Genomic DNA, 10,604 nt, shown 5'->3' with positions numbered 1-10,604 from the left:
GTTATCAAAATGAATATTAAAATCTCCCATAAGGATGATATTAGGAGACATTGCACTAAGGATAGTTAAAACTGTTGAGAGTTCAGAGATAAAAAGATTTGATGGTTTGGGTGGTCTGCACAGAACAGCAATAATGGTGAGTGTAGGTCCACAGAGCTTAACAGCCAGCAGTTCAAAGGAGGACTGATCAGGTAGAGCGAGCGACGTCAGTTTTACACTCTCGCGGTAGATCAGTGCGAGGCCACTTCCTCTGCGGGTATAACAGGATTTGCATAAGTAAACAAACCCAGATGGGGCTGCTGAATTTAGAAGTAGGAAATCATACTGTTGCTGCCAGATTTCCGTGAGACATAAATAGTCCAGCTTGTGATCTGTGATGAAGTCGTTGACCAGAGGACTTTTGTTGGTGATGGATCGGATGTTGTAGAGGGCGAACTTATGACAGGTCGCGTGTGTATATACAGTTGATTTAGCTAACGGAGTTAGCACACTGTGGTCTACATGCCGGACGTAGTTCCTCGGGACGCCGTGAACCGTGCAGACCAGATGCAGTAGACAGTCTCAGTGACGCTACCATCACGACTGTGGTTACGGCGGGAATATGTGGTATGTATATGAATCAGTGCATAGACTCTTCCACTCTTCTCTTCTTCTCATTCTTGATCACTTGTGCTGAAATTATTAATCAATTAAAATAATATTCATTATAATTTTCATCATCAGTGGCTTACTGTTTCATACAAGAAATATATACAGTGTTTCTGGTTGATGCTAAAGGTGGAATGAACGGTTCTCAAGATTTTTTGGTCAAATTCAGCAGATATCTCATGGCCCGCCAGCTGTCTCATCTGTATGTGCTGAAAGAGGATCCTTTGTTCATACACAGCTATGGATCTGTAAATGTGCAACAAAGTGGCTCAGACTGCATTAAAAATGGTTTCTCATGGAACAGATAATGCTTCCATTTTATTAAATGTTTATCTTTGCCTTGATTCTAACTTTCACCTTACCTAGATCTGTAGTGTTACTGTTTTATGTTTATCATTTTCTTGATGGAGCTTGGTGAATAGTTTTGATTTGGCTAACTTTGGTTTACTTACCTTTTGTCTTTTGTCTGTTTTGTACAGAGCCTGGATAACAACACCATCAATGAGGCCATTGAAGACACCACTGTTGGGATCTATGTTGTCAAAGAACATGCTTCAAGTGATGAAGTAGAGGACATTGGCATTGTTCTTGAAGGCATCAAGGTGTTACAAGATCTTGATAATGTAGCATTAGCTGTTACTATGTTGTTTGGACTGATGTATGTGCTCAACCTTAGCTACCCTGCTGACCTCTACTACACTTTCGAAGTGATCCAAAAGATTTGGATGGAACTGGATGGAGGTAAGCTTTCCAACAAAGCACTTGCTCTGAAAAACAGGCTCTCTCAGTGAACTGGTCACACTGATATCACTGCACCCTCTTTTTATTTGTGTTATTTCTCCATGACGAGTTGATGCAGGGTTTATTACTTTTTGTTTGCAAATATACTTTGATTTGTCATCTGTGTACATGGTGTTCACAGGGTTAACTGTCATGGTAAAAAAAATGTTTATGAACACTAGCTCTCACTTGCCTAATTCAGATTGTGGCATATTTTGTTTACTGGTTTACAGTAAAAAATACTTTTATTACTGTTGTTGTTATGTTGTTCAGTACTAACTGCAATAAGTGATTTGTGGTTTGTATTTTCATTATTTGTGTTTTGAATATACTGGTATTATAATGGTTACAGCTTTGTATTTCTACACTAAAATTATTGTATGTGTGTGTGTTTTGCATGTGTGAACACTAACTCTCACTTGCCTAATTCAGATTGTGGCATATTTTGTTTACTGGTTTACAGTAAAAAATACTTTTATTACTGTTGTTATTTTGTATTTGCTGTTGAGGATGTACTTGTACAGTACTAACTGTTCACAGTTTTTGAATGTACTGCAATAAGTGATTTGTGGTTTGCATTTTCATTATTTGTGTTTTGAATATACTGGTATTTTAATGGTAACAGCTTTGTATTTCTACGCTGAAGTTATTGTATGTGTGTGTGATTTGTAAGGGATAATGCCCGACGAGGTGTCCATGAACAGGAGTTAATGGACGACGCGGAGGCAACCGTTCTTAGGCCTCCGCGTCGTCCATTAACTCCTGTTCATGGACACCTCGAAGGGCATTATCTCGCTTATACCATGGTCACTTGCCAAAGAAAAGAAATTCGGACCATTAATTTACATTTTCATGCGTTTTACAATCAAAATATAAAGTTTTTCACAAGCCATAACTTAGTTTCCCTGGTAACGCCTGAGGGTTTGACTAATACCTGGAACAGTCATTACTCTCCCGTAAGATTCTTATGCAACGGAGACGTTGTTCACTCCTCCAGTAAATAGGACGGACCATAGATACGACTTGGCAACGGGAGATATTCTAGTCCACTCAGCCATGAGCCAGAAAGCTAACGCTATGCTAGCAAGATTCAAAGTCAATAACATTGCATACGGTTGACAAACAGTAAATATAATTCGACAGTATGCTAGCTAACACGATTAGCTACCTATCCAGTCATGTCATTGTCCCCAACTCAATAGCAAGATTTTCACGAACAAATGACCGGCCGTGTGTAACGTTACTGTGGCCGCAGCCTGAAGCAGAGAGTTGAACAGCGAACGGGATGTGAGATTATTCGCGTATCAGTAAATTTAGAGGGGAAGTGAACTTTCTGCAGCTTGTGTGTTACAGTCGCCACCCTGTGGTGTTCAGAGGATAAGACACTGAAGGACTGACGGACTGAACTCAGTGCTGGAAATAAAATATTCAGATTTGATAAGCCAGTTAGCGCATTAATTTACAGAAGTGAACAGTCAATTTGACTGGAACTATTTAGTAGGTGTCCATATATCAGGGGTTAATGGACACCCTGCAGCCAATCAGAATCGAGTATTCCCCCAGACCATGGTATAAGCATGTGTAAACACTAGCTCTTACTTGCCTAATTCAGATTGTGGCATATTTTGTTTAGTGATTTACATCCTTTTCCTCAGCACAAACAGTGGGAGGAAATAACGATGATAGCTGGAGCTACAAGCCGGCCGCATGGCATGTAGAAGCTGAAGCCTTTTCCTGATCAGACTCTCTACACTATGACCTGGCAGCGTCATGTGACCTAATCCACCTATCAGAACAAAGGCTGGACTTAAACAGGCAAATAATGAATTTCCCTTAAACGCCAGTAGGGGGAGACAAGGCAAATACAGGCAAAGCTCACACTGAACATGACAACCCTTGTGTCACAAGCCAGCTCAATGTTTGTGACAATGAGGGGAGACAAGTCAGGTTTTTAAGTTTTACCAAAAATGTTTATTGGTAATCTTCTGAAAGAAACTATCTACAAAAGCATGAGGTGTGGAGAGTATCGGCATCAGTCATGAATGCAGGGCATGGATGAGTGAGGCGTGTGTGTGTGTGTGTGTGTTGTATGCCAGAGAACACCGGAACAAACCCAGATCCTGCGAAGGTGTGGAGCCTAGGAGAGAGAGAGACAAAGAGACCAAGCCGTTATTTGTAGCCTCGGTAGAAGCCAAACCAGGTGTCAGCACCTGGCCTTAATGACCCTCCATGACTGCCAACTCCTGCAGGAGGTGATCAGCTGGAGGGGTCGTAACACTTGTGTTTTAGAAATACTACACTAGCATGTTCTACGCATTTCCAATCACATACACAAACACTGTCCTTGTCAGATCCACCCCTCACTCCCTGACATTTTCCCAAACAGCTAATTTGAACATAATGAACCAAAGTGGGCAGGAGCAGTTCTGATGTCTGAATTTCGCTCGCTATTGCACAAAGCAATGTGTTCCTCTTTATCTTGTCTTACTATTTTCTTCTGCTTTTTTTCTTTAATGGTGGATGGAAAACTGCTTTTAAGTGCATTACCGAAACTTATTGGATTGGAGTGTGCGTCAGAGCGGTTGAACTATCGTCAGCTGACATGCTATAACCTTAATGTGAGAGACGCATTTTTTGTATGACTGCTTGCACTAGACCATGTAACATCTCCCATTTCCATATATTTTTGGTCTTGGACTTCTATACATGCACAAAAACAAAAAACAAAAGATCTGTACCATATTCAAATCATAACCTGTTTGTTGTCTTGTGTTAAAGGTCCCATATTATACTGTTTTTTCAATTTCACACAGCTGTCAGAGGTCCAACAACACTGTATTCGAAATGTATTGCCCCAAACCCATCCGTGGTCCTGAATTTCAGCTGTCTAAAAGTCGCTCAAGTGAGCTCTACTGAGAGCAGGCTATTTCTGTGCTTGCACCTTTAAATGCTAATGAGCTCCATCTGTCAATGCCTGCCTTGCCTAATACGGGTCCCTTTCAGGGAGAGGATGCCGCTTACGCTTCAGTAGCATGCGCTAATGTTTACGGTGGATGTATCCTATGGCTCGCTGAGATGCCGTCGTTCAACTATACCAGTTTGACCCAGAATTGGACCCAGATGGAGAGGCTCCTGAAGAAGTGCAGACTCTGTGGCTGCAGCAGGATGTTTCAGAATGGTTAGTGGGTCAAAGCCAGCTTTGTATTGACCCTCGTTACTGAAGCAGTCCGATGTGAAGCGGTTAGCGCACACAAACAATCTTACACAAACCGTAGCCAGCACGTTGTTGTTAAAAATGAAACGAAACCACTGTCTCTTCTGTTTTTCTGCTAAACTGACAGAAGTGACTGACAACTTCTTACATTAGCTGGTGGATCATGAACCATATGGCTAACCACATTTTCATTGGCTCTATGTGATGGGATGGCCTTATTGGCCGCAAAACTGTAGATGGAAGGTTTGAATATTATCTCAATTTGTACTCTGTACTCAATCATAATTTTAAAAGTAAATGAGTAGATTACGTGGTGTAAGCATACTTTCCGTAAGTAAAATTACAGACTTGATAAGTACCACAAAAATGTGTTAGTTATAGTAATTTCAGTAGCTCTAATGACTTACTTCCACCCCTGCTCAGCATACAGGAGGAAGGTGACAATAACCTAACATGCCTGCTGTCTGTCCGTCTTTTTTTTTTTTAAATGATATTTTTATTACATTTTCTGACAAAACAGACAACAAACAACAAAGAAAAAAGGCCACAAAAAAAATTCTCTGACTACTTGTTATCTGATATACACAGTACCATACGCTCAGAGAAAATCATCTCCCTATATCAAAAAGCAGTAAAAATATAACTGAGAGAATATGGGAACCAAGTATATACACAAATATAGACATTCACACATAGACATACGGAAAACGCTCAGTCCTATTACAATTGACAGTGATGCAGCAAATACAAATCTGCAACGAAAAAAGAGTAATAAAGAAAATAAAATAACAATATCAATTGAGAGAAAATTCTATGTTTTGTTGTTGTTGTTTTTTTTTAAGAAGTAAATGAAAAAATAATTATAGTAAATTAAAGTCCAGCCTTATGACCCAAAAACATCAGTTAGCCAGTTTTCCTCATTGCCATCTATCATCCCTTTTAATACAATGGTTGTGAGTCTTTTACCTGCATATTTAAAGAAAGGGGTCCAAATCATACAAAAATCATCCATCTTACATTTGAGTCTATATGTTAGATATTCCATTGGTAGTAAGTCAAATATTACTTTGTGCCAACCCCTAATTGTAGGTGGAACATTATCAGTCCATCGAAGCTGTCACGACTCTGGATTCATGTTCTTTGTGTCGTGTTCTTGTGTCTGGTTTTGTCTTGTGATTTCTTGTATTTGATTTCCATGTCTTTGTATCATGTCTTGTTGTGTCTTATGTTTTGATTTTCCATGCCCTCATGTGTCCTTTAAGTGTCTCCTATGTTCTTCCCTCTGTCTCCCTCTGTCTGTCAGTGTTCTCATCCCTGCCTTCCCCTCGTTATCTCAGCTGTTGGTCCACCTCACCTGTTCCTCGTCTGTTCATCAGTGTCTGTGTATTTAGTCTCTGTGTTCCCTTCACTCCTTGTCCGGTCATTGTGTTCTGTCTGCCTCTGCCTCTGCCTCTGCCTCTGCCGGCATTCGCCAGCATCCGCCAGCATCCGCCAGCATCCGTTCATGTCGCTGTCCATGTCTGCGCATGTTCATGTTCCTGCCTGTTTCTGCCTGTCTCAAATCTCCCCATGGTATGTGTTTTTGGACCTTGAGTTTTGCTTTTTGCATTGGTTTTGATTTGTACTTTGCCTTTTTTGGTTGTGCTTTGTCTTGCCCTTTTTGTTGCTACTTTGTCTGGCTGTTTTGCGTTGCTACTTTGCTACTGCTACTTCTTGTCCATTTTTGTCCTTTTGTACCTGGCTCTCAGTTTTTTTGTATTCAGCTTTTGTTAATTAAAGGCTCGCCTTTTGTTCCCCATATCATTGCCTCCCGTGTGTAACTGCATTTTGGTCCAACTCCTATCTCCAAAGCCTTTTTTAGTTTTCCCCTTTAACCTAAACCTGACAGAAGCAATATATTTTTCTGAGCAGCAAATGTGAGAATACCGAGCAGCCTTCTTTGATGAAATCCTTTTAATATGACGACTAGGCAGACCAAGAAGCAGAACCTGAGGATCAGCATCAAGCTGGACATTAAAAATTAAGTTTGCCAACAATTATACCCCAGTACTCCTCAACATGGATACATGTCCACATACAATGTCTATAGCTACCCACCTCTGCTTGACATTTAGAACACTTTTCAGACAAACTTGAGTTCATCCTGTGTCTGAGCTGTGGTGTTATCTGCAAGCGATGTAATATTCTAAACTGGGTCTCTCTGGTTCTGTTACATATGGAGATCTCTCTAGCTTACCGCCATATTTCCAACCATGTTGATTAATCTACTGTAAGATTGAAATCAGCATTCCATTTGCATCGAAGATACTCTAAGTTCATATTGCTAACAGAGTTGAGCTCAGCATATCCCCGACCGAGAACTGCTTTCTTGCCTTTACCGAGGAGTAAACGTTCCATCCGTGAGGTCTGACAGTCAAAGTTATACCTGCTTTGATTCTGAATGAAGCTGCAAATTTGCAGATACCTGAAGAAGTGATTGCCGGGGAGACCATATTTCTGTCGGATTTGTTCAAATGTAAGCATCACTCCTTTATCAAATAGATGTCCCAGAGTTAAAATCCCCCTTTCCTCCCACATCCTAAATCCCATGTCTGAGAGGGCTGGGGCAAAATCCATGTTCCCATATATCGGAGCTAGCGGGGACAACATTTTAGAACGACCCTCTAACTTTCTTATTGCTTGCAGACTTCTTGTAATTAAGATGTTATTGTCCCCAGCATTCTTAGATTTTTTTGAGTCCATGGCAAATAAAAGACTTGAGAGACCATTACCTACATTCGCCGATTCCAGATCTAGCCACACCGATTCTGGGTCATTATTAATCCACTCAGCTGTGTATCGAAGCTGTGCAGCCAGCTGATAGAGCCTAATATTTGGGACAGCTAAGCCTCCCTGTTCCACAGACATTTGCAAATTAGCCATTTTTAGTCGAGGTTTCTTTCTGTTCCAAATAAATGAACTGATCCAGCCATTTACCCGTCTAATTGTTTTATTATTAAATAGAATATGGACCATTTGAAAGTGATAAAGAAGTCTTGGGAGGATATTCATCATGAATAAAGCAATTCTACCCATCATTGATAATGGAAGAGATATCCATCTGTCCAAGTCATCACATTTGTGCTTTTAACAGAGTTTCAAAGTTGGCCTTGTACATTCCTGTGATATCTGGGCAATTCCTTTTAGCTTCTGCAAGGGGCTTGATCGCTATAGCAAACAACAGCGGGGATAACGGGCACCCCTGCCTGGTTCCCCTACCCAGAGGGAAGTAGGATAAAAGCTGGCCATTGATCCGAACAGCAGCCAGTGGTCTGTTATACAACAACCTAACCCAGTTGCTGAAAGCACCTCCAAGCCCAAAGGCATTTAAAGTGGAAAAGAGAAAGTGCCATTCGACTCTGTCGAAGGCTTTTTTTTCGGTATCAAGACTTATCACCATACTGGACAACTTCTGCTGATGCACCAACTGAATTACATTTTTTTTTTTTTTTAAAAATATCTTTATTGAAAAAAGTACAATACTTGCGATCACAGAGATACAATTGACCTTTTTTCTTTTTTTTTTTTAAACAAATATGCATGAGTAAACAGTGAACACCCCCCCACCCACACCCCCACTCAGCTCATCATGACCAACACACACATTAGTGGTTATTCATGCAATATAAAAAGGTACAACAGTAACAGGCACACATTCAATCAGGCAGTACCTCTAAATTAGTAAAATAGGAAATAAATGGTTGCCATTTATGAAAAAAATTTAACTGTACATACAACGTGTATTTAATTTTCTCAAGTTTTAAAAAAGACATGATGTCTTTGAGCCACCAGGAGAAGGATATTTAGCAGACTTCCAATGCAACAATAAGTAACGTCTTGCTAGTAAGGATGTAAAAGCTATAATGTTCTTTTGTGTAGAGTTAAGTGCAAGTGAGGGGTCAGGAACCCCAAATATAGCAATCAGAGGACAAGGTTGGAGATTTAACCCAAGAACGGTGGACATAATAGAAAACAACCTGCCCAGAAACCTTCCAGGTCGGGACAAAGAAAAAACATGTGGCTAAGGTGACAAGGAGAGCCATGGCATTTATCACATTTGTCTTCCACTTCCAGATATAGTTTAGATAGTCTAGACTTAGAGAAATGTACCCTGTATAAGACCTTAAATTGGATAAGTCCAAGATGAGCACAAGAGGTGGTAGTACGTATTCTCTCTATGGCCTGTTCCCAGGACCCCTCCTGTATTTGCATTCCCAGTTCCTCTTCCCATGTACACTTAAATTTAGCACTTGAGTGATTGCTAAAAGCCAAAATAATATCATACAACTTTGCGATGATTCCTCTGTGATGAGGAGCAAATGATAGCGTGGTTTCCCATCACTGTTCTGGAGGTAAAGAGGGGAAATTAGGAAAACACTTGGTGACAAAATTGCGGATCTGAAAGTAGTGAAACAGATGAGTAACAGGGAGGCCATAGAGAGATGACAAATTGGCAAAACCATTGAAGACACCATCTACATACAAATGTTTAAATTGCGTGATACTCTTGCCATACGACACTGAAAATGTCGAGTCCGAAAGTGATGGAGGAAATAGATGGTTGTTATTTAAAGCAGTGGTCCCCAACCTTTTTTGCACCATGGACCGGTTTTATGTATGACAACATTTGACGGACCGGGGGGTGGGGGAGGGCGGGTGCGCATGTGTGATTCCGCGATAATAAAATTATAGCAGTTGTCCACTCGCCGTCCCCGCAGCTGCAGTTCAGCCACTTTAACAGCCAACTTCAATACAGTTGTCCATCTCCCTCTCCTTCTGTCTCATGTTTGGGCCTTTTCCTTTTTTCTTTGCAAAGTAGCTCTCCGAAGACGTTTGTTGAGAGACGGATGTTGTTAAAAGAGAATCCGTTTTTCAAAATAAAACAACTTTCCGAGTATGATCGTCAATATAACGGAAATAAAATGACGTATTTATTCTTTCTCTGTGGCCCGGTACCAAACGACCCATGGACCGGTACCGGTCCGTGGCCCGGTGGTTGGGGACCACTGATATAAAGGGTTTAAAAATTATTCACCTTAATATTAGGAGCCTTGCTCCAAAAATTGATCTTCTCAGGACCTGGGTCCAAATCCATAAGCCAAACATTATACTCTCTCTGAGACGTGGCTGCATGATAGAATTCTAGATAATGAGCTGAAGATAGACAACTTTGTGCTTTATAGAGCTGACAGGGGCTCCAAAGGAGGCGGTGTGGCAACCTATGTTGCATCTCATCTTAACTCAAAATGTATCACTCCTAATTGTTATGCCTCGATGTGGACACTAGGTGTTCTCTTTGCCTGTTTCTCTCTTGTCCCCCTTCCCTGCTCGTTTGGTTTCACCCACCTTTCTGATTGCCAGTCTCCTCCCTGATCTGGTTCACCTGGTGGTAGTGGGTGGTGTATTTATAGTTCCTGTGTTTCTTGTGTTAGTTTCCAGTTCGTCTTCTTGTCTCCGTGCAGAAACGTTCCAGCTCTGTTATACATCGTTGCCTAAGTGTTTCCTGGTGTTTGACTTCGCCTGTGTCCGTACGACTTCGCCTTTGCCTTCTCCCTGTCGGATTTATCTGCCCTCGCTGACTGATCTCTTTGTGTAACGAACCGAACTTTCCCGAGTAAAGAACATTGCCTTGCCCAATCCCGAGTCTTGTCGTGCTATTGAGTCCGAACTATTGTTGTGGTTACCTGGTCGTGACAGTACGAACTGGCCATAACATGGACTCAGCCGAAGCTGACGGGGTGCGCGCTGCGCTCTGGGCGCAAGGCAGCCGGATTCATGGCTACGAGGAGCGACTCACCTCGATCGGCCAGCAGATCCAGGAGATGGCCACCCAACAACAGCATTTTCAAGCTCTTGCCAGCGAACAGCTCAACGCCCTGGGTGAGACACATCAGCAGCTGTCCGGAGGTGTTGGAGAACTATA

The 10,604-nt window shown here is 41.5% G+C and overlaps 1 protein-coding gene across 1 annotated transcript in view; it reads right to left on the bottom strand.

Annotated features, from left to right (window-relative positions):
- Positions 1–3,138: 3,138 nt before the first annotated feature.
- The window catches only part of LOC115575359 (sodium- and chloride-dependent betaine transporter-like), a 54,658-nt gene continuing 47,192 nt past the window's right edge, over positions 3,139–10,604 (bottom strand). Inside the window, exon 15 of the mRNA XM_030407380.1 lies at positions 3,139–3,565. The gene's annotated coding sequence lies outside the window, so the exon portion shown is untranslated. The remainder of the gene's footprint in view (positions 3,566–10,604) is intronic.

Source organism: Sparus aurata, chromosome 23 (genome assembly GCF_900880675.1).
Source record: "Sparus aurata chromosome 23, fSpaAur1.1, whole genome shotgun sequence".
In the NCBI taxonomy this organism is placed as follows: domain Eukaryota; kingdom Metazoa; phylum Chordata; class Actinopteri; order Spariformes; family Sparidae; genus Sparus; species Sparus aurata.
Note: the sequence above shows the minus strand (reverse complement) of the source record. Positions and strands in the feature narration are given on the sequence as shown.